The sequence below is a fragment of the Chiloscyllium plagiosum genome, unplaced genomic scaffold (assembly GCF_037043375.1).
Source record: "Chiloscyllium plagiosum isolate Xiang-an unplaced genomic scaffold, Cpla_swu_hap1 HiC_scaffold_3, whole genome shotgun sequence".
In the NCBI taxonomy this organism is placed as follows: Eukaryota; Metazoa; Chordata; class Chondrichthyes; order Orectolobiformes; family Hemiscylliidae; genus Chiloscyllium; species Chiloscyllium plagiosum.
Genome location: NW_028270141.1, coordinates 11,093,788 through 11,113,243, shown reverse-complemented (window position 1 = coordinate 11,113,243; position 19,456 = coordinate 11,093,788). Strand labels below are relative to the sequence as shown.

Here is a 19,456-nt window from a genome sequence, read left to right as displayed (position 1 = left end):
TGCACCACTAGACTCACACACTGCTCATTATTCCAAAGCCTGACTATCTATCAGCCATCTTGGTCAAGTTTACATACTCAGTGTTGCAAGCCTTACACCTTCATCTTTATGGCTTACTTACACACTAATGGTTATTCAACTAGAACCACCACATCGCTCAACACATTGCACTATACCTAATGATAGTTTTGATTTGATTTGATTTATTATTCACATGTACATCGGTACAGTGTAAAGTTTTGTTTTGCATGCAGTGTAGGCAGATCACGCCGTACAAAGTGCATTAAGGTAACAGAACAGAGCAAGAAATACAATGTTAAATCCAAATCAAAAAACATTGTACAATATTCAATGATACACTTATACTTGATGGCAGGAGCACCAAGGGTGGCACGGTGGCTCAGTTGTTAGCACTGCTGCCTCACAGCGCCAGGGACCCAGGTACGATTCCCGCCTCAGGCAACTGTCTGTGTGGACATTCTCCTGTGTCTGCATGGATTTCCTCTGGGTGCTCCAGTTTCTTCCCACAGTCCAAAGCTGTTTGGCGAACTGGCCATGCTAAATTGCTCATTGTGTAGCTTAGGTGCATTGTTCAGAGGTAAATATAGTATAGTAGGGGGATGGGTTACTCTTTAGAGGGTCGGTGTGGACTTGTTGGGCCAAAAGGCCTCTTTCTAGATTGTAGGGACACTATATAAACTGATGGGTTGCCATTTGTCTTCACCTTGACTGAGCAGTTGAGTAGAGTCATGGTCAACAGTGGAGCTGAAAGGATTGAGGTACATGTTCTTACCTACTCTACCTCCTCATGTCCCATAATCTCTAAACGATTCCCAATGTGATGATATCGTAAATGTGCACCTCCACTTTCCCTAACCTGTGCTTTTTCTCCCCAATGCCCTAAAAGTGCCACCTCACCAGACAACAGGAGAGAAGTGAAATAAAGAATGAAGTGCAAGAGGGTGAAGAAGAGACTGAGGATAATGAAATACCATTGCTGGATTTCAGACTAACATCCGCTCACTCAGATGTTGGCAGTGGATGAAGTGTAGGAGATAACAGAGGGGGATATCTCCATGCACAAATGACCGGGCACGAGTAATCTGCAACCAGGGCAGCAGAAAGGACAGAGTAGGAATCAGTTCCCTAAATGGCAAGTCCGGTCATAAAGAACTCAGGCAAGGGCACTGATAGGTTCCTGTTCAAAAAGAGGCTGATTGAGCATTCACAATGCAATGTTTTATACATTATCAAGCTTGTCAGAAGGTTTGCTATCACTTCAAGGAGCAGTGAGGTGTCTGGAACCAACTTAAAAATCACACAACAACAGGTTTGTTTGGCAGTGGACATAGCACAAGCATTTGGAGCTCAAACATCGCTGTCTGGATGTGAGAACACCTTGGGGTGTGTTTACAAGCTAACTCAGGCTGCTTCCACTGATGCTGAGGGGATGCAGCTCAAAGTTAGGCCTTCAAAGCCATCTGCAGTCTACCCCTCTAGTGCTCCACAAATCATCTATTGGCATAGCATTGTATAGAAGCGTCAGGTCACATAATAGGACACAAAAAACAGGCACTAAAGAAATGCGATTAGTTTGAGCTTTATATGGAAATTAGATAGCCCATTTGATAAAGTTGGTTCAGAATTTTATTTTGAGGGTTGTGGCCCAGGAGAAAGGCCAAGAGTGGGACTGTTGTTGATGGGTGATTTGGCATTATTCTCATAGTTGTTTGAGCCAATCCTGCCAGAAAAGGGATTAGGTTAATCTCTTTTTTTACTTTCTCAGTTCCAAGGCCTGTGCTGGGGAGACTGCGCAAATTACAGCTGGCTGTGATGAATTGTGACGTATGATTGAGTGTACACCATAGGCTTCCTCCAAATGGCCGAGCAATACAATCCGTGTTTAAGCATCCAATGCATTTTCCAATGACATTATGCGAAGGCTGAATGATTATTGTTTTCAGTATGCTACACAAGTGCGTGTCAGAGACATGAGCCATGTGGTCAACGATAGCTCTCAATCCTCTGTAGATACTCTCTGGTTTAGTGTCGTGGCTGAAATACCGATGACATAGCAGAATAAAGACATCAAGGTTCGTGCATAGACAGTCACCATGTGTCATAGGCCACTGTTGTCCTCCCTGTAGAGACCACTAACTTTTAAAAAGTTATTTGAATTTCCAATGACGCACCGACAAGATCAAATGAAAAAGATTAGATTCAAGCCTCTTATTGTCAAAAGAGAACCAAATAACATCAGCAATCTCTAGTTAATAGAGAAATTGTGAGCTATAGAAATGAATAAGCATGTTTGCTGGTATTAGACTTTATACACTTTTGAACCATTTCTGCATTCTCAGGTTGTGGGACTGGCCAGCATTTAAAGGCCAACCCAAAATTGTCATTGAGAAAGTAGTCATGAGCTGTTTTCTTGAACCCCTGCAGTCCATGTGGCATAGATCCATCAATGGTACTGCTTGGAAGGGAGTTTGTGGTTTTTGACCCAGCAATAGTGAAGGATGGGTGACAAAGCTCTAAATATGTGACTAGGATGGACACTTGCTCAAAGGCTGTTCTTGTGTATTTGCTGCTCTTCTTCTACAGAGTGGTGGAAGTTGGAAAATTCTGTCGAAGGGCTTGGCTGAGTTGCTACAGATCATTCCGTTGATTGACTCACTGTGGCAGCAATGAGGTGGGGTGAGTGAATGTATATGTGGATGGCGCTCCAATTAAGTGTGCTGCTTTGTTTCAACTTTCTTGGGGGTGCACACATCCAAGCAAGTGGGGAATTTTCAACGTACTCCAGACCCATGCCTTGTAAATGGCAGAAAGACCTTGCGGACTCAGCAAGTGAGATACTCTGAACTGCTTTGGTAGTCAAAGTATTTATATGGTTGGTCTCATTGAGTTTCTGAGAAATTGTCACCATAGCAATGGTAACACCATTGAATGTTAAAGGGACATGGTTGGTCTGTCTATTATTGGAGATGGTTATTGTCTGGCACTTGTGTAGCACAAATATAATTTGCTAATTATAAGCCGAACTGGAACATTATCCTGGCTTTGTTGCACCAACTGCTTCAGTATCTGAAGAATCGAGAATGGTGCTCAACATTGTGCAATCAGCAGCAAACATTTGACTTTATGGTTGAGGGAAGGTCAGAGATGAGGCAACTGATCTCAGGGGCCAGGACAATTCCCCAATGACCTCCTGTAGTGATGATCTGTGATTAAGTTGATTGACCTCTAATGACAACTGTCTTGACAGCACGGTGGCTCAGTGGTTGGCACTGCTGCCTCACAACGCCAGGAACCTAAGTTCTGCATGGGTTTCCTCCGGGTGCTCTGGATTCTTCCCATTGTCCAAAAATAGGCAGGTTAGGTGAATTGGCCATGCTGAATTGTCCGTAGTGTCCAGGAATGTGCAGGCTGAGTGGATCAGCCTTGGGAAATGCAAGGTTACATTTATGTTTACAGTAAAATGCAGGGATGGGGTAAGGGGGGTGGGGTTTGGTTGGGATTCTCTTCTGAGGGTCAGTGTGGACTCAATTGGCTGAATGGCTTGCTTCCATATTGCAAGGATTCTATGATTCTATGATTGTTTTGTGCTAGATCTGACTTCAACAAGTGGAGAGAATTCTCTAATTCACATTTATTATTGCTTTAATGAGAGCTCCTTAAGTTATAGTTCCTGGCTGCAGTCACCTTCAAAGTCACTAGCAGTATCAAAGTTTGCTCTTCTCTGGGATACCAACCCTACCTTGAGATGGTGGTCCTTTTCACTGGATAACTCCTTCGCAAAAAGGAAGTTAAAGACTACCATCCCAATATTCTGCTCATAAAATTACACAAAACGAAAAAAGCCCTGTCTAGAATTTCAGTTTAGTTCTTCAGTTGCCCTTTCCCAGCCAGATTAAACCCATTGGTGGAATATTGGGAATATTAGGCTGTTCAAAGCATCAAGGTGGTAAAAACAATGACTGCAGATGCTGGAAACCAGATTCTGGATCAGTGTTGCTGGAAGAGCACAGCAATTCAGGCAGCATCCGACGAGCAGCAAAATTGACGTTTCGGGCAAATGCCCTTCATCAGGAATAAAGGCAGAGAGCCTGAAGCGTGGAGAGATAAGCTAGAGGAGGGTGGGGGTGGGGAGAGAGTAGCATAGAATACAATAGGTGAGTGGGGGAGGAGATGAAGGTGGTAGGTCAGGGAGGAGAGGGTGGAGTGGATAGGTGGAAAAGGAGCTAGGCAGGTCGGACAAGTCCGGACAAGTCAAGGGGACAGTGCGGAGCTGGAAGTTTGAAACTAGGATGAGGTGAGGGAAGGGGAAATGAGGAAGCTGTTGAAGTCCACATTGATGCCCTGGGGTTGAAGTGTTCCGAGGCGGAAGATGAGGCGTTCTTCCTCCATGCGTCTGGTGGTGAGGGAGCGGCGGTGAAGGAGGCCCAGGACCTCCATGTCCTTGGCAGAGTGGGAGGGGGAATTGAAATGTTGGGCCACTGGGTGGTTTGGTTGATTGGTGCGGGTGTCCCGGAGATGTTCCCTAAAGCGCTCTGCTAGGAGGCACACAGTCTCCCCAATGTAGAGGAGACCGCTTCGGGAGCAACAGATACAATAAATGATATTAGTGGATGTGCAGGTAAAACTTTGATGAATGTGGAAGGCTCCTTTAGGGCCTTGGATAGAGGTGAGGGAGAAGGTGTGGGCACAGATTTTACAGTTCCTATTGTGGAAGGGGAAAGTGCCAGGATGGGAGGGTGGGTCGTAGGGGGGGCGTGGACCTGACCAGGTAGTCACGGAGGGAACGGTCTTTGCGGAAGACGGAAAGGGGTGGGGAGGGAAATATATCCCTGGTGGTGGGGTCTTTTTGGAGGTGGCGGAAATGTTGGCGGATGATTTGGTTTATGCGGAGGTTTGTAGGGTGGAAGGTGAGCACCAGGGGCGTTCTGTCCTTGTTACGGTTTGAGGGGTGGGGTCTGAGGGCGGAGGTGCGGGATGTGGACGAGATGCATTGGAGGGCATCTTTAACCACATGGGAAGGGAAATTGCTGTCTCTAAAGAAGGAGGCCATCTGGTGTGTTCTATGGTGGAACTGGTCCTCCTGGGAGCAGATACGGCGGAGGCGGAGGAATTGGGAATACGGGATGGCATTTTTGCAAGAGATAGGGTGGGAAGAGGTGTAATCCAGGTAGCTGTGGGAGTCGGTGGGTTTGTAGAAAATGTCAGTGTCAAGTCAGTTGTCACTAATGGAGATGGAGAGGTCCAGGAAGGGGAGGGAGGTGTCAGAGATGGTCCAGGTAAATTTAAGGTCAGGGTGGAATGTGTTGGTGAAGTTGATGAATTGCTCAACCTCCTCGCGGGAGCACGAGGTGGCGCCAATGCAGTCATCAATGTAACGGAGGAAGAGGTGGGGAGTGGTGCCGGTGTAATTACGGAAGATCAACTGTTCTACATAGCCAACAAAGAGACAGGCATAACTGGGGCCCATACGTGTACCCATGGCTACCCCTTTGGTCTGGAAGAAGTGGGAGGATTCAAAAGAGAAATTGTTAAGGGTGAGGACCAGTTCGGCCAAACGAATGAGTGTGTCGGTGGAAGGGGACGTCTGGAGAGGAAAAAACGGAGGGCTTGGAGGCCCTGGTCATGGTGGATGGAGGTGTAGAGGGATTGGATATCCATGGTGAAGCTGAGGCGTTGGGGGCCGGGGAAACGGAAGTCTTGGAGGAGGTGGAGGGCGTGGGTGGTGTCTCGAACGTATGTGGTGAGTTCCTGGACTAGGGGGATAGGACAGTGTTGAGGTAGGTAGAGATGAGTTCAGTGGGGCAGGAGCATGCTGAGACAATGGGTCGGCCAGGGTGGTCAGGCTTGTGGATCTTGGGAAGGAGGTAGAACCGGGCAGTGCGGGGTTCCCGGACTATGAGGTTGGAAGCTGTGGGTGGGAGATCTCCTGAGGTGATGAGGTTCTGTATGGTCTGGGAGATGATGGTTTGGTGATGGGGGGTGGGGTCATGGTCGAGGGGGCAGTAGGAAGAGGTGTCCTCAAGTTGGTGTTTGGCTTCAGCGATGTAGAGGTCAGTGCGTCAGACTACCACTGCACCTCCTTTATCCGCTGGCTTAATGGTGAGGTTGGGAGTAGAGTAGAGGGATTGGAGGGCTGTGCGTTGTGAGGGTGAGAGGTTGGAGTGGGGGAGGGGGGTCGACAGGTTGAGGCGGTTAATGTCCCGGCGGCAGTTGGAAATGAAGAGGTCGAGGGCAGGTAATAGGCCAGCGCGGGGTGTCCAGGTGGATACAGTGTGTTGGATGTGGGCGAAGGGGTCCTCGGAAGGTGGGCGGGAGTCCTGATTGTGAAAGTAAGCTCGGAGGCGGAGGCGACGGAAGAAGTGTTCGATGTCCCGGCCTGTATTAAATTCATTGATGCGTGGACGGAGGGGGATGAAGGTGAGTCCTTTGCTGAGGACTGATTGTTCGTCCTCAGTGAGTGGGAGGTCTGGAGGGATGGTGAAAACCCGGCAGGGCTGGGAGCTGGGATCTGGTGTGGGTGTGGAGCTGGGAGTGGGGGCGGAGCCAGTACCTGGAGTGGGTGTGATGTTCAAAGCATCAGATGAATATATATTGCAATATATCATGAGAAACTAGTTTACAGTATTGCATAATCTATAGCTCATTCAAGATGCAGATTATGCGTTATTCAATCTTGTTACTCCTCCTTACATGTGCAAAGAAAATGTCCTGCCAAATTCAAGAATATGAGATACACTCCACATTCTTCAAAATAAAATGTGCATTACCATCACATATGTTCCATGATTTGCAGGAATAATTTGACATCTTGCCTGAATTATGCGCGTTTCCTAATGTGAAGTGCCTCAGGCTTTTCTTGGAATATCACTCATACCACATTGGTTTCATTCAAGGACCATCTTGCCAGATGAGAAAATCAATAAAAGTAATGCAGCTGTCTTAAGTGTTCCATAGGAGTTTAAAATAGTGTGGTTTCAGCTGCCTTATATCATCGGAAAATAATGCATCCTCTCCAAAACAGAACGAGCCATCTTTTTGTCTAACTAAAATGTCACATATTGATGAGCTGTGTCTCTCCAGAAAGACCCTATCTTTTATTTCGTGGCAATATCAATCCCTTGCTATGCTGCATACTTATAAATGCACCTTCCGCTTATAACTTCTATCAAATAGGAGATAGGCAAATCAAAATTCTATTTAATACCATTGTGCTAAATTGAAACAACTGACAAACATGCCTGTTTAAAATAATAATTGATATAAGTAATGGAAATTGCAGCAAAGTTATCACTTTCAACTTTGTGCATTGTTATAATAGCTTTCAAAAATTGAACATAGCAATTAGATTTTACTATAAAGTCCATTCATTGAGCCTCATTATTGCAGTTCTCATCCATAACTTGTATGGGCCATATTTTGTATCTCTCCGACACTAACCTATGTCTGACTCACTCCCTTAGAAATTTGTCCATTTCCTCAATAAATTATTCAATTGATTTGCCACTAATCAGCTGTCAATGGTATCAATGGAAAATTGCAGAAAACAAGACTTTAGTTTGTACACATGAAACAAAATTGTAAGAGTTATTTTGAAACAAAAACTGCTGAAATCTCTACAATAAAATGTTTTTGGCATATATAATTGGCTCATATTATTGATCCTTACAAACCATTGGAATAATATAATCGATCCATTCAGATATGTCATATGTCAAAATAGTTTTCATAAAGTCAGCAATGACACTTCCATATCAAAAACACAATGAAATAAAGATAAACAACATGTGATGCTAAATTATAATGATTAATTTAGCAACAACGACTTGAGAGTCCAAACATTGAGTTGAAGTAAATGTGAATGGATTGTTTGAGCACAGGGATAACTTTTAAAATTGAGTAGTAATCTTGCGTACAAGATGTAGTGGGAACTTGACAGGGTGGATACTGAAACAATCACAAAATGATGGAGCTGTTAGAGTGTAGAAGGAGACCATTTATGCACTATGTCTACACTGGCTCTTAGTGCTAAACTCCAGCATAAATAGAAATAACTATTTAATAACTTCCTGAATGTCTCAATTGAACCTGTCTTCACCACATAGCTAGGCAGTGTATTCCAGGCTCTAACTACTTGTGTATGACAAGATTTTTTTCTTATCTTGCATTTATTTGTTCTGCTTTAAAATGTGTCCTCTGGTACTCAATTTTTTTTGAATGGAAACAGTTTATTCTGCCTAGACTTTACATGGTTTAGAATACTTCCATCAAATATCTCCTCAGCTGTCTCTGTTCCAAGAAAATTCCCAATACAGTCAGTTCTTCTTTAACGTAATGGTTACATTCTTGTGCAACCTTGCGTGATAGAAAAATTGTGCTTAAAGTGTTGGCACTGTAACTGCGTTAGAGCCAACATGTTTTAAAAGTTTGCGCTGTGTGCTTCATCAATTGCATTACAGCAAACCTGTGTTGATGAGACACGCATTGTAACAGAATGGAATCGAAGAGTGTAGTGCGGGAAAAGCACAACCGATCAGGCAGCATCCTAGGAGCAGGACAGTCAACGTTTTAGGCATAAGCTCTTCATCATCCTTTATCAGGAATCAATTCCTGATGAAGGGCTTATGTCTGAAACATTGACTATCCTGCTCCTTGAATGCTGCCTGACCAGCTGTGTTTTTCCAGCACTTACACTGTTTGGCCCTGATCTCCAGCATCTGCAGTCCTCACCGTCTCCCATTAAAACAGAGCAACCTGTTTTTCCAGGATCAAGATTAGTGTGGTGCTGGGAAAGCACAGCAGGTCAGGCAGCATCTGAGGAGCAGGAGAATCGACGTATCAGGCAGTAGCCCTTCATCAGGAAGGGCTGATTCCTGATGAAGAGCTCCTGCCCGAAACGTCAATTTTCCTGCTCCTCGGATGCTGCCTGACCTGCTGTGCTTCTGCAGCACCACACTAATCTTGACTCTGATCTCCAGCATCTGCATTCCTCACTTTCACCAACCTGTTTCTCGATTCTATCCTGGTAACTAAGGTTTCACATCCCTAGAATAATTTATGCAAATCTCTTCTGCACTGTCTCTATTGCATTTACATCCTTCTGATAACACAATTCCCAGAACCATACAGAATACTCCAGTTGAGATCTAAACAGTGTCTTACATATATTAAGTGTAGCCTCTCTGCTCTTGTCCTCTGTGGTTCTATTAATGAAACCTGGAATACCGTAGGTTTTATTTTGTTAAAGAGCTATATCCATCCGTCCTCCCACCTTCCATGACTTATGCATACATACAACTGGCTCTCTCTAACCCTGCATACCCTTGATTTTTGGGAAACTGAATTAAAAGTTAACTGAAAGTTAAGGACAATGCCAAGAATACCCATGAAATACTTGTGGTTTTTCTTTGTTCGAGCAAACAAATATGGAGCAAATAAATAAGGGTAACCTGCTTTGTGGTTTGAAGTAGAAATGGCTGACGAATACAGTGTTTGCTCAATCATGCTTTCAGTCTGCTGTTGGAGTAAACATCTTAAACATGAAATCATGATGTGTTATCCTTTCAGTTATGAACTGGAAGTTTGAATTTCTTTTCAAAAGTTATACGCTTCTACAGGGATTGCAATACCGTATCCCTACAGTAAATAATTGATTTTCTGACAGGCAGAGGAAATTATTGCATTCAGCTCAAGGTCCTATCACTACAATCATCTGTTCTGAACACTGTCCTCTGGCAGGATTGCTGTCTTCGATTTGACCTTAAACCCCTCACACACAGAATACATTCCAATTCTGGAAGCAAACATGACTGGAAATATTATTTTCACTATTCAGTGTTTGCAATAATTTAAGAAATTTTGGATCTTGATATATTTAGTATTTGGAAGGACTAATAAAGAGAATGGTCGAGGAAGACAGGGAGAGAGAGGAAGATGGATTTGTGCACTGAGATATTGGGAAAGATTTAGCAAGCGCCAAAGATAGTTGCAAATAGATAGATAGAGGTAAACTGACAAAAAAAAAGTTGCAAAGATAGGTGCATGGATATTTAAAGTTCTTCCCAAAGTATGACTGGACAGCAAGAAATGTGGCTAAGTTGTGACGTTTACCCCAATCTTGTAAATCATAAACTGTTTTATCAGTGGCACTGATGAAAATGGCAGCATAACACAGCCTGCAGTGTATTGTGAAGATTACTAAATATCTCGGGAGGCTGAAAGGGAGAGGATCCCTGCACATGGCTTGTTAGTTTTATCATTTACAAAGCAAGGGGATGGAGTAGCCAATAACGTACACCCAATGCCCATATACAAATTTCTGACAGTCGGAGAAAATGATGGCATGGATTTTGGGGTGGTAGCAGTGGCAAGAACTATCAGTATTTCCCGTCATTACTATACTGACAGCAATTTTTTGGAGTCTGCACATGTTGAGGATAATGCAGAAACCAAGCAGTTACTACCGGGCCTTCTATGCTACTCCAGAGACTCCCTAGAATGCATCCCTGCCAGGCATCCCTAGAATGCAGTCAATGGAAATACCGTACATACTCGAGTAAAAGTCAATCTCGTAAAAGTTGGCCAAAAAATCTAGAACTTTCCATATATCTCATGGAAAAAACGACCCTAGTTCTTCACATAATTCACACCGACGTTAGGCTTTGGATTTCTTAAGTTCATTATTGAGCGAGCACTACAATTAGTATAATTAGTATTCACTTTTCATACAACCATCCCACTCCGGTCTGGGACTCCGGTCTGCCTGCCGTCCCACTCCGGTCTGGGACTCCGGTCTGCCTGCCGTCCCACTCCGGTCTGCCTGCCGTCCCACTCCGGTCTGGGACTCCGGTCTGCCTGCCGTCCCACTCCGGTCTGGGACTCCGGTCTGCCTGCCGTCCCACTCCGGTCTGGGACTCCGGTCTAGCCCTCAGCTGCACCGATGATGTCATTGCTGCTCCAAATTAAGTTTTTTTTTAAAAAGGAGAGAATAACAAGAAAAGGCGGACGGAATAATTACAAACTCATTTTTGTTTCTATTTTCTTTATCCGGTAATTACTATAAGCCATTGTGCCTTTTTCTTTATATTCATTTAGAGATCAATTGGGCTTCTAATGATACAGTATGAATTTTGACAGTCATGAATTTCAGCTACTTAAAAGTAGTATCCATGTAACAGTCAACCCATAAATTTAACTTTAAAATGTAGTCTAAAAAATTTGACTTGTACACGAGTATATATGGTCATCAGATTTCAAAAGAGAAAATCTTACTTGATAAACTTTGTTGAAATGCTTTTCGGGTGAAAACAGAGGCAGTGGTGAATCAGTTAGCTAAATAGCTGGCAGGTGATTCAGGCTAATGTCAACAGTGTGGGTTTGACTCCCTTTCTAGCTGAAAAATGTGTTGCTGGAAAAGCGCAGCAGGTCATGCAGCATCTAAGGAACAGGAGAATCGACATTTCGGGCATAAGCCCTTCTTCAGGAAAGGCTTATGCCCAAAACGTCGAGTCTCCTGCTCCTTGGATGCTGCCTGACCTGCTGTGCTTTTCCAGCAACACATTTTCCAGCTCTGACCTCCAGCATCTGCAGCCCTCACTTTCTCCTTTCTGGCTGAAGTCAGGACAGAACCTTAGCCCCTGAGTCTGGAAGGGAATCATCACCCACTAAAACTGCCAAGAAAGCAGCTTAGTTAAAACCCAAGCAGGCAACAAGCCAATGATCATTCTTCAGGCAGAACAGAAGACAGTGTTAAGAGAATGGTAAGATGGCAGATGTATTATATATGGATTTTCAAAAGCCACTCAATGAAGCATCTCATAACGAACTAATGAATAAAAGTCAGATAATGTAGAGTTCGGGGACAAGTGGCAAACTAACATTATTTGGTTTCATGACCAAAAGCATAAATTGAGAGTAAAGGATTCAGGGTACCAAAACAAGGAATCCAGGGCTGTTCAGAAATGTTATTAATGAAATTGAAATCACCATTACTAAATTTGTGGATGATACAAAATACTGAGGAGGATTGCAACAAATAATAAAAGGATGTCAATAAACTTACAGAATGAGCAAGTGAAATTCAACAGAGATGAATGTGGAGTAGTACGTTTTGGCAGAAAAAAAGAAAGCTTTTTTTTGTTTTATTCGTTTGTGCAGTGAGATGATCTGTTGCACATCCCTAACTGGCCCAGAGAAGGAGGTGGTGCTTTCTTGAACCACTACAGTCCATCTGGTGTGAACACAGCCTCAATCCAGGGAGTTCCAGGATTTGGACTCCAGGACAGTGAAGAAACGGTGATAGAGTTTCATGTCAGGATAACGTGAGAATTGGAATGGGACTTCCAGGTGGTGGTGCTACTACATATCTATTACCCACATTCTTCTCGGTGGTAGAAGTCTTAGGTTCGGAAGGCATTGTTGAAGTAGTCTTGCTGAGTTGCTGCAGTGAATCCTGTAGATGGCACACACTGCTGCAAGCAAATTAATATTTAAAGTCCCAACCAACCAAACATGATGGTATCAAGCTTTGAGCTTTTTGGAGACGCCGATACCCAGCAAGTTGTGTGCATTTCATCACACTCCTGTATTGTATCTTGCAGATAGTGGACAAGCTTTGGGGAGTCAGGGGAAAGCGAGGACTGTAGATGCTGGATATCAGAGTCGAAAACTGTGGCCATGGAAAGGCACAGCAGGTCAGTTTTGGGCATAAGCCCTTCATCAGCAATGATAGTGGTGGGGTTGGGGGTAGCGGAAGGGACTGACTTACTTACTGCAAACTTTCTGACCTACTTTTGTTGCCACAATATTTACTTGGCTGATGCAGTTGAGATCCTGGTCAATGATGGCCCTCAAGATGATTATGGGGATTTAGTGCTGGTAATGGCATTGAATGTCAAGGGGAAATGGTTAGATTTTCTTGTGTTGGAGATGGTCAAAGCCTGGCAATTGTGTAGTATAAATATTACTTGCTAGACTGCAAATTTCAGACAGCAGATGGTGGAGTAATGTTTTAAAACAAATGGGAGAGAAAAGAAATCAATTTCCACTTTCCTGAACTGCATTATAAAATAAGACATCCCTTTTCTAGGATCTGCTATAGTCTCTTTGGGGAAGCATTCTCTTTGGTAAAGTAACTGACAGCTGTTGACTTACATCAGTCCAATTGATCATAATTGATTTCTTCCTCTTTCATACCTGCAAGGGCAGGCTTACCGTCCCTCAGTCATATCTTTAATCCAAAGTACATTATCCCATGGGGAATGATTATCCATTTAAAACACAAAGGACAAACTAAAGAATTATTTTACAAGTAAACCCCACATTTATTACTGCTACACGCGCTAACGTTTATGCAGGTCAGTTACTTTTAACCAACCTTTTATTTTCTTGGATTCTCAGATAAAAGAACGGCATTTTCCATTTCCACCCCTCAAATATCGTCAACTTTAAGGGCATTTAAATGGTCACTGGATAAATATATGGATGATAATGGAATACTGTAGGTTAGATGGGCTTCAAATTGGTTTCACAGGTCGGCACAACATCGAGGGTCGAAGGGCCTGTACTGCCCTATGTTCTATGACAAGTCCAACTGTATTCAAACACCCATTTGAAAAAAGATTGGCATAGCAACTGTAATTAAAACAGAACTAATTTCATGTCTTTTGGATCATCAGGACTGGAAACTTGCATATGTATTTTTCAGTGTGTAATCTCTAAAATGTTTCTCTTGATCTGAAAACATTTTCAATTGTAATGTAATTCCCCACATTATCTCTAGTACATCAGAACTAATGTCGGGTCTTACCTGAATACATCACCAATTCAGCTGTCCAATCAAGCTTCTTAACTGCTGGCTTTTGATTTAGAGACAAGCCATCTTTCTATGACAACTTATCATGATGTTTCAGAACACAAGTAATATGTTCTAGATTAAAAGTTTTGACCTGTGGTTGCTCATGACATGTTCTGTTTGGTGTCTAAGTCTACACATTTAAAGGCTGCTGAAACTTGCCTTCCAATCTTGAATTCCACTTTAATCTTACAACAAATTCCTCCAATTCCACCAAATCTTCTACAGAAAATCATTAATACACATCAAAAGGTACCAGAGTGTTTCATTTTGCAATAATAGTAGAGCATTGCTGAATCTGCTCACTTCCTGCAATACCAACCTAACTGCTAAATGCATCATCTTTAATGCATCATTCAATTTAGAAATAGATTCGTTTAATTTCCATAAAATTTCCACAATATTCATCAGCCGCAACACCTGCACCTTTGGTAGGATTTTAAATCTTAGACAATTTTCTCATCCCGTTTACCAATGGAGCTTTAGGATTATTTGGTTCTCTCAGATTTATATCAAGCGACGTGATTATTACTTCACTATTTTGATTAGAAATGTCAGGTTTTGTTTAGTCAATGCAATAATTGTCCTTGTAAACTGCAAACCACAGACTTTCAAAAATAATGGATGTTTTACGTCAGTTCCAGTGTGCCTTTTTCGTGGATGACTTGCTCAGCAGCAAGGATATCACATGGGAAATACATCAGTATGAGCAAATAGATCACTCCAGTTATGAGATCAACACTTCTTTTCAGTGATCCCAATGTGATATTATCCCCGAATTTAAGTCTAGAAGAATTTTCCTACTCCCTGACCATATTTTGATAGAGTGAATCTTACCAATTTAATCAGTTTTATTATGCTCCTGGTTGTCACCACTGTCTAACATGGATCAATTGAATTAATTCATAATTTATAAGTTAATGCAAATTTTTATCATTATCTTCAAACTCTGAATTCTTGGTCTTAAGTGTTAGTTCAAAGACTCTGCCAATCTGTTTTGGGGCAGTACAAAACATATTATCTTGAGTCACACCTGAAGTATCAGATATCCTAAATTAATCTAGTCCCATTTGTCTGCATTTGGTCTATATTCCTCTGAACCCTTCCTATTCATCTACCCAACCAGATTCCTTTTAACTGTTGTAATTATACCAGCCTCCAACACTTCCTCTGGCAGCTCATTCCATACACACACCACCCTCTGCACGAAAAAGTTGCCTCTTGGGTTCCTTTGAAATCTTTCATTTTAATCATTCATCTCACTATTTCCTAGACATTCATTAAGGTTCATTTATCAATTGTTGCTACTCCAAATCCATCACCTGTTGTGGTTTCTTGGTCTACTAAAGGTACTTTCATCCTCCTCCCTTTCTTGCTTGCTCTTCTGTTAGCTGTGCTCATATCTGAATGATCTTGGAAAAACCTGTGATCATGGAGTCCACTATCCTTCCTCAAATCTCAGAATTTGCATTGTTAAGTCTTTTGGAAATGACTGTTTCCCAGGATATGTTTTGTTTCAAACAAGTACCAGAGGTATGATCCAAAAGCCAAGCCTTTTACTCTGAGAACTGAACACCACTTAAGAACAGGAGCCTGTTCATATAATAGACGTGGCAACCTGCTGAATTTAAGCATATTAGTGAGCAGAGGAAAAGAAACTAACAAGGATGTCCCCTGGTAATGAGCACAATCCAGTAGTTTAAATGCAAGCGCTGAAAAGGGAATTTTTAAGTTAGATTTCTGCAGGTAGTCTGTTAAAGTCCATGATAAATTCCTCTCTGGAGTGACAGTCAAACTTTCAAATCTACCAAAATCTGACCATGCCTTGCTTGCATCTAATAAAGCATCTTTTGTTTCAGTTTCATTTATGACACTTAATAAAAGCTCCAAACCTTCTTCAGTGTCCAACCTGCAAACACATTATTTCTGATTTTCTTCTTCTGAGGAAGTGGTGATGGTAAAACCACATCTTTTTCTCTTTGGTAAAGATGCAACCTGTGCCTACATCTCCACTCTACTTCCCCAGCATTCATTAGGGAACCTCAATGGACAATCACAACTTGAACTTGATTTCAGCAATTCTTCACAAAATTTGCTCAGTTTACAATCTACCGTCTGAAAATAAATCTTAGTTTCCAATTTTCACTTATAGGCAATGATCTTCTGTTACCAGGTCAAACCTCTAATGTTGAGGTAGGAAACCAGACACTAATATAATTAATTAATACATACATACAAGATTTACTCATAGAAGACAACATTGCAAAAACCTGACATCTTCTGAATCAACACCCAGTATCCCAGACATCTCCCTTTAAAAATGGTCAAGATGATAAATCAATGCTGTCCAGCTCTACATCCTTTACTTTAATCAGACAATTAAAATACCATTAACAAGAGTGAACAGGGAGACAATTTAAAGGTAAGATAGTAAAAATACGCACTACCATAGTTAGGCAGTAGTATGAGGAAAAGAAAAAAATAAACAAAAAGAAAAAAGAAAAATAATAAAATAAGAAATAAAACAGGAGTGTCAGAGGTTCAGTTCACTCTGAGACTAAAAATAAAGGAAAGATAGTGCACACACACAACATGGGTACTGGGGAAAAATAAGCACTACCGCAGTTAGGCGGTAGGGTGGGGAACCTTTAAAAGAAAACAGAAGTGTCTAACATGCTGACACTGAGAAAAAACAATAAAGGAAAGATTGTGAAGCTTATGATGGAGAATCGAATAAATGTTTACGATTACACATTAGTTGAGAGAGAAAAAAAACAGGGGGTACAAGGGAAGTATAATCACTAACATCAGTGCCTTACATAAAGGGTTGTTCACCTCAACTGAAATGAACCATTGAACCAAGTATATTCCTGGTCTGTATGTCCATGTACCACACAATATGGTTCATTTGATTTGTTTTCTTATTTTTTCAGTCCCCTCCCTCACGTAAAATGGAGAGTCCTTCACCACTGATCCAGCTCCCTCAGAGTCAGTCTCAGAGTGAACAGAACTTCATACACTCCTTTTTTGCTTTTTCTCCTTTTTTTCCTTTCTTTACCCCCTCCCCCCCACATTGCTGCCTGACAGTGGTAGTGCTTATTGTTGCCCAGCACCCATGTCATGTGCGTGCAGATGTAGGACACAGCAAAGAACAAAAAGTGCGGAAATCTTTATTTATATTCGACCACCAGGAAGAAAAGGAACACTCAAGTGGCCAGAGACAAGCAGTGCCCGTCTCACCAAAGGGCAATGCTGCGTGATCAAAAATGTAAAGGGGAGGGCAGGGATTAAATCAAAATAGAATTGGAGGGGGAACACTCCACTCCCTGCGGTGCCCACTACTCCCTCACATGGTTCATTTGAAAACTGGACCATATTAAAAACTCCCATTGAAAACATTTACCTGTGCCAAGCGTAACTTCACTTGTCTTTCCTCTATTATTGAGTATTATAACTGCTTGCTTAGAGAAATCTTAATGGAGACACAATTTTAACAACTTGCAACACAGCTTGAAAGCCATCATGTCCTGCAGTGGGTAACATGGTGGACTCGTGAGGACAATTTTCGAAAAGAGCCAGCAAGTTATATGATGACTTTGCTTTAGGTTCAATTCCAGCACCTTCATTTTGGAGTTGCTGACAACAATGCTGCTAATCAGGCAAATAATTAGTCCAGCTCTACATCCTTTACTTTAATCAGACAATTAAAATACCATTAACAAGAGTGAACAGGGAGAAAATTTAAAGGTAAGATAGTAAAAATAAGCACTACCATAGTTAGGCAGTAGTATGAGGAAAAGAAAAAAAAAACAAAAATAAAAAAATAAAATAAAATAAGAAATAAAACAGGAGTGTCAGAGGTTCGGTTCACTCTGAGAGCTAAAAATAAAGGAAAGATAGTGCACACACACAACATGGGTGCTGGGGAAAAATAAGCACTACTGCAGTTAGTGGTAGTGGTAGAGCCAGCAAGTTACATGATGACTTTGCTTTAGGTTCAATTCCAGCACCTTCATTTTGGAGTTGCTGACAACAATGCTGCTAATCAGGCAGCTAATTAGTAACCAGAGAACCAATGAAAGTATAGACCAACTCTCCTTTGGAGAAAATGTTAACATCCCATTTAAGCTCACAGCAAAGTAATTGTAATCAGCTAAGGGTGTGCAAACAGCTAAGAGTGTAATAATAGAAGCAATTAAGAAAACTATCTGTGTAAGGAAAACAACTATCACTCTGGTGAATCAAATGTTGTCTCACTTTAAACATTCAGATCAATAGGCCATGGAACATCCGAGTCCTGCCAACTGAACATAGAAGAGGCAATACAACCGGTCCATTGAAAGAGATACAAAAGGATTTATTAATACCCAAGAAATTCATCATTCCAAATAATTATATTGCATTTTTTTCACCGTAAACCATTTTCATTTGCACAACTTATAATACCAGTCTGCAAGGGAATGACAACTTGGATCATCTTCCAAATTATGCAAGAAGAGTAATGTTCATAAAATCCATGTGATTCAAAATGCTACTGAAATTATAGTGGAAACTGGAAATCTGAAAAGAAACTCAGCAAATCCTGGAAATACTCAGCAGGTCTGTCAGCATCAATGGAGAGAGAAACACAGTTAGAAGAATTAATAAGATGAAAAATTTAAAAGGGACCTAAGGGGCAATTTTTTCATGCAGAGAGTGGTGGGTGTATGGAACGAGCTGCCAGGTGAAGTGGGGGAGGCTGATACAATTACAACATTGAAAAGGCACTGGAATGGCTATATGAATAGGAAGGGTTTAGAGGGATATGGGCCAAATGGGACTAGATTAGTTTAGGATATCTGGTCAACAAGAATGGGATTGAGCTGAAGGGTCTATTTCTGTGCTGTACATCTTTATGACCCAGCAATGAAATGTCATTGACTGTAAATGGCGGAGAGAGGAGAGAGAGAGAAAGGAGAGAGAAAGAGAGAGAGAGAGAGAGAGAGAAAAAGAAACCATCAGAAAATGATGAATCATTGCTTTGTTCAACAAGAAAGCAGCATGGAGATATTGTGGAGTCACAAGAAGGCTTTTTTTAAAGTACAATCAAATCAAATTTGCATCACATTTTTCTTGGGGTTTGAATAACTTTTGAAACACTATTGCTGAACCAGAGGTGTGTAACGACCTGTGATCTAATAATTAATTGTTCACATGCACATTTGAGTCTGTTCTCAAGCACGTCAGTGGGGATTCAGCCCCACCACTATGCATTCAATGAATGGTATCCACTTCTTGATGTATCTTTGGAGATTTGAGTGTCCACAAGGCCATCACATCAGCAACAGTATTCCCCACTCGAGAGAAACTGTAGTTGTCACCACTGCTGTGCCTCAGTACGAGTGTGCACATGGGGACATGTCTCTGTTATTTTATCTTTCCAGGAACACACAAGAAAGAGGGTTAAAAATCAATTGCAACCTGGCTCTGTGTGATAGTGTGCTAGAGAGTTGGCATGCTTGTTTGAAACTTTGTGGTTCCAGTTCCTCTGTGAATTTCCACTGCACACCCCTGCAGTGTATATACAAGTAAAAAGAAATTCCATCA

The 19,456-nt window shown here is 41.9% G+C and overlaps 1 protein-coding gene across 7 annotated transcripts in view; it reads right to left on the bottom strand.

The window, feature by feature from the left end:
• The window catches only part of klhl29 (kelch-like family member 29), a 399,100-nt gene that overhangs the window by 165,609 nt on the left and 214,035 nt on the right, over window positions 1-19,456 (bottom strand). The gene's annotated exons all lie outside the window — the stretch shown is intronic.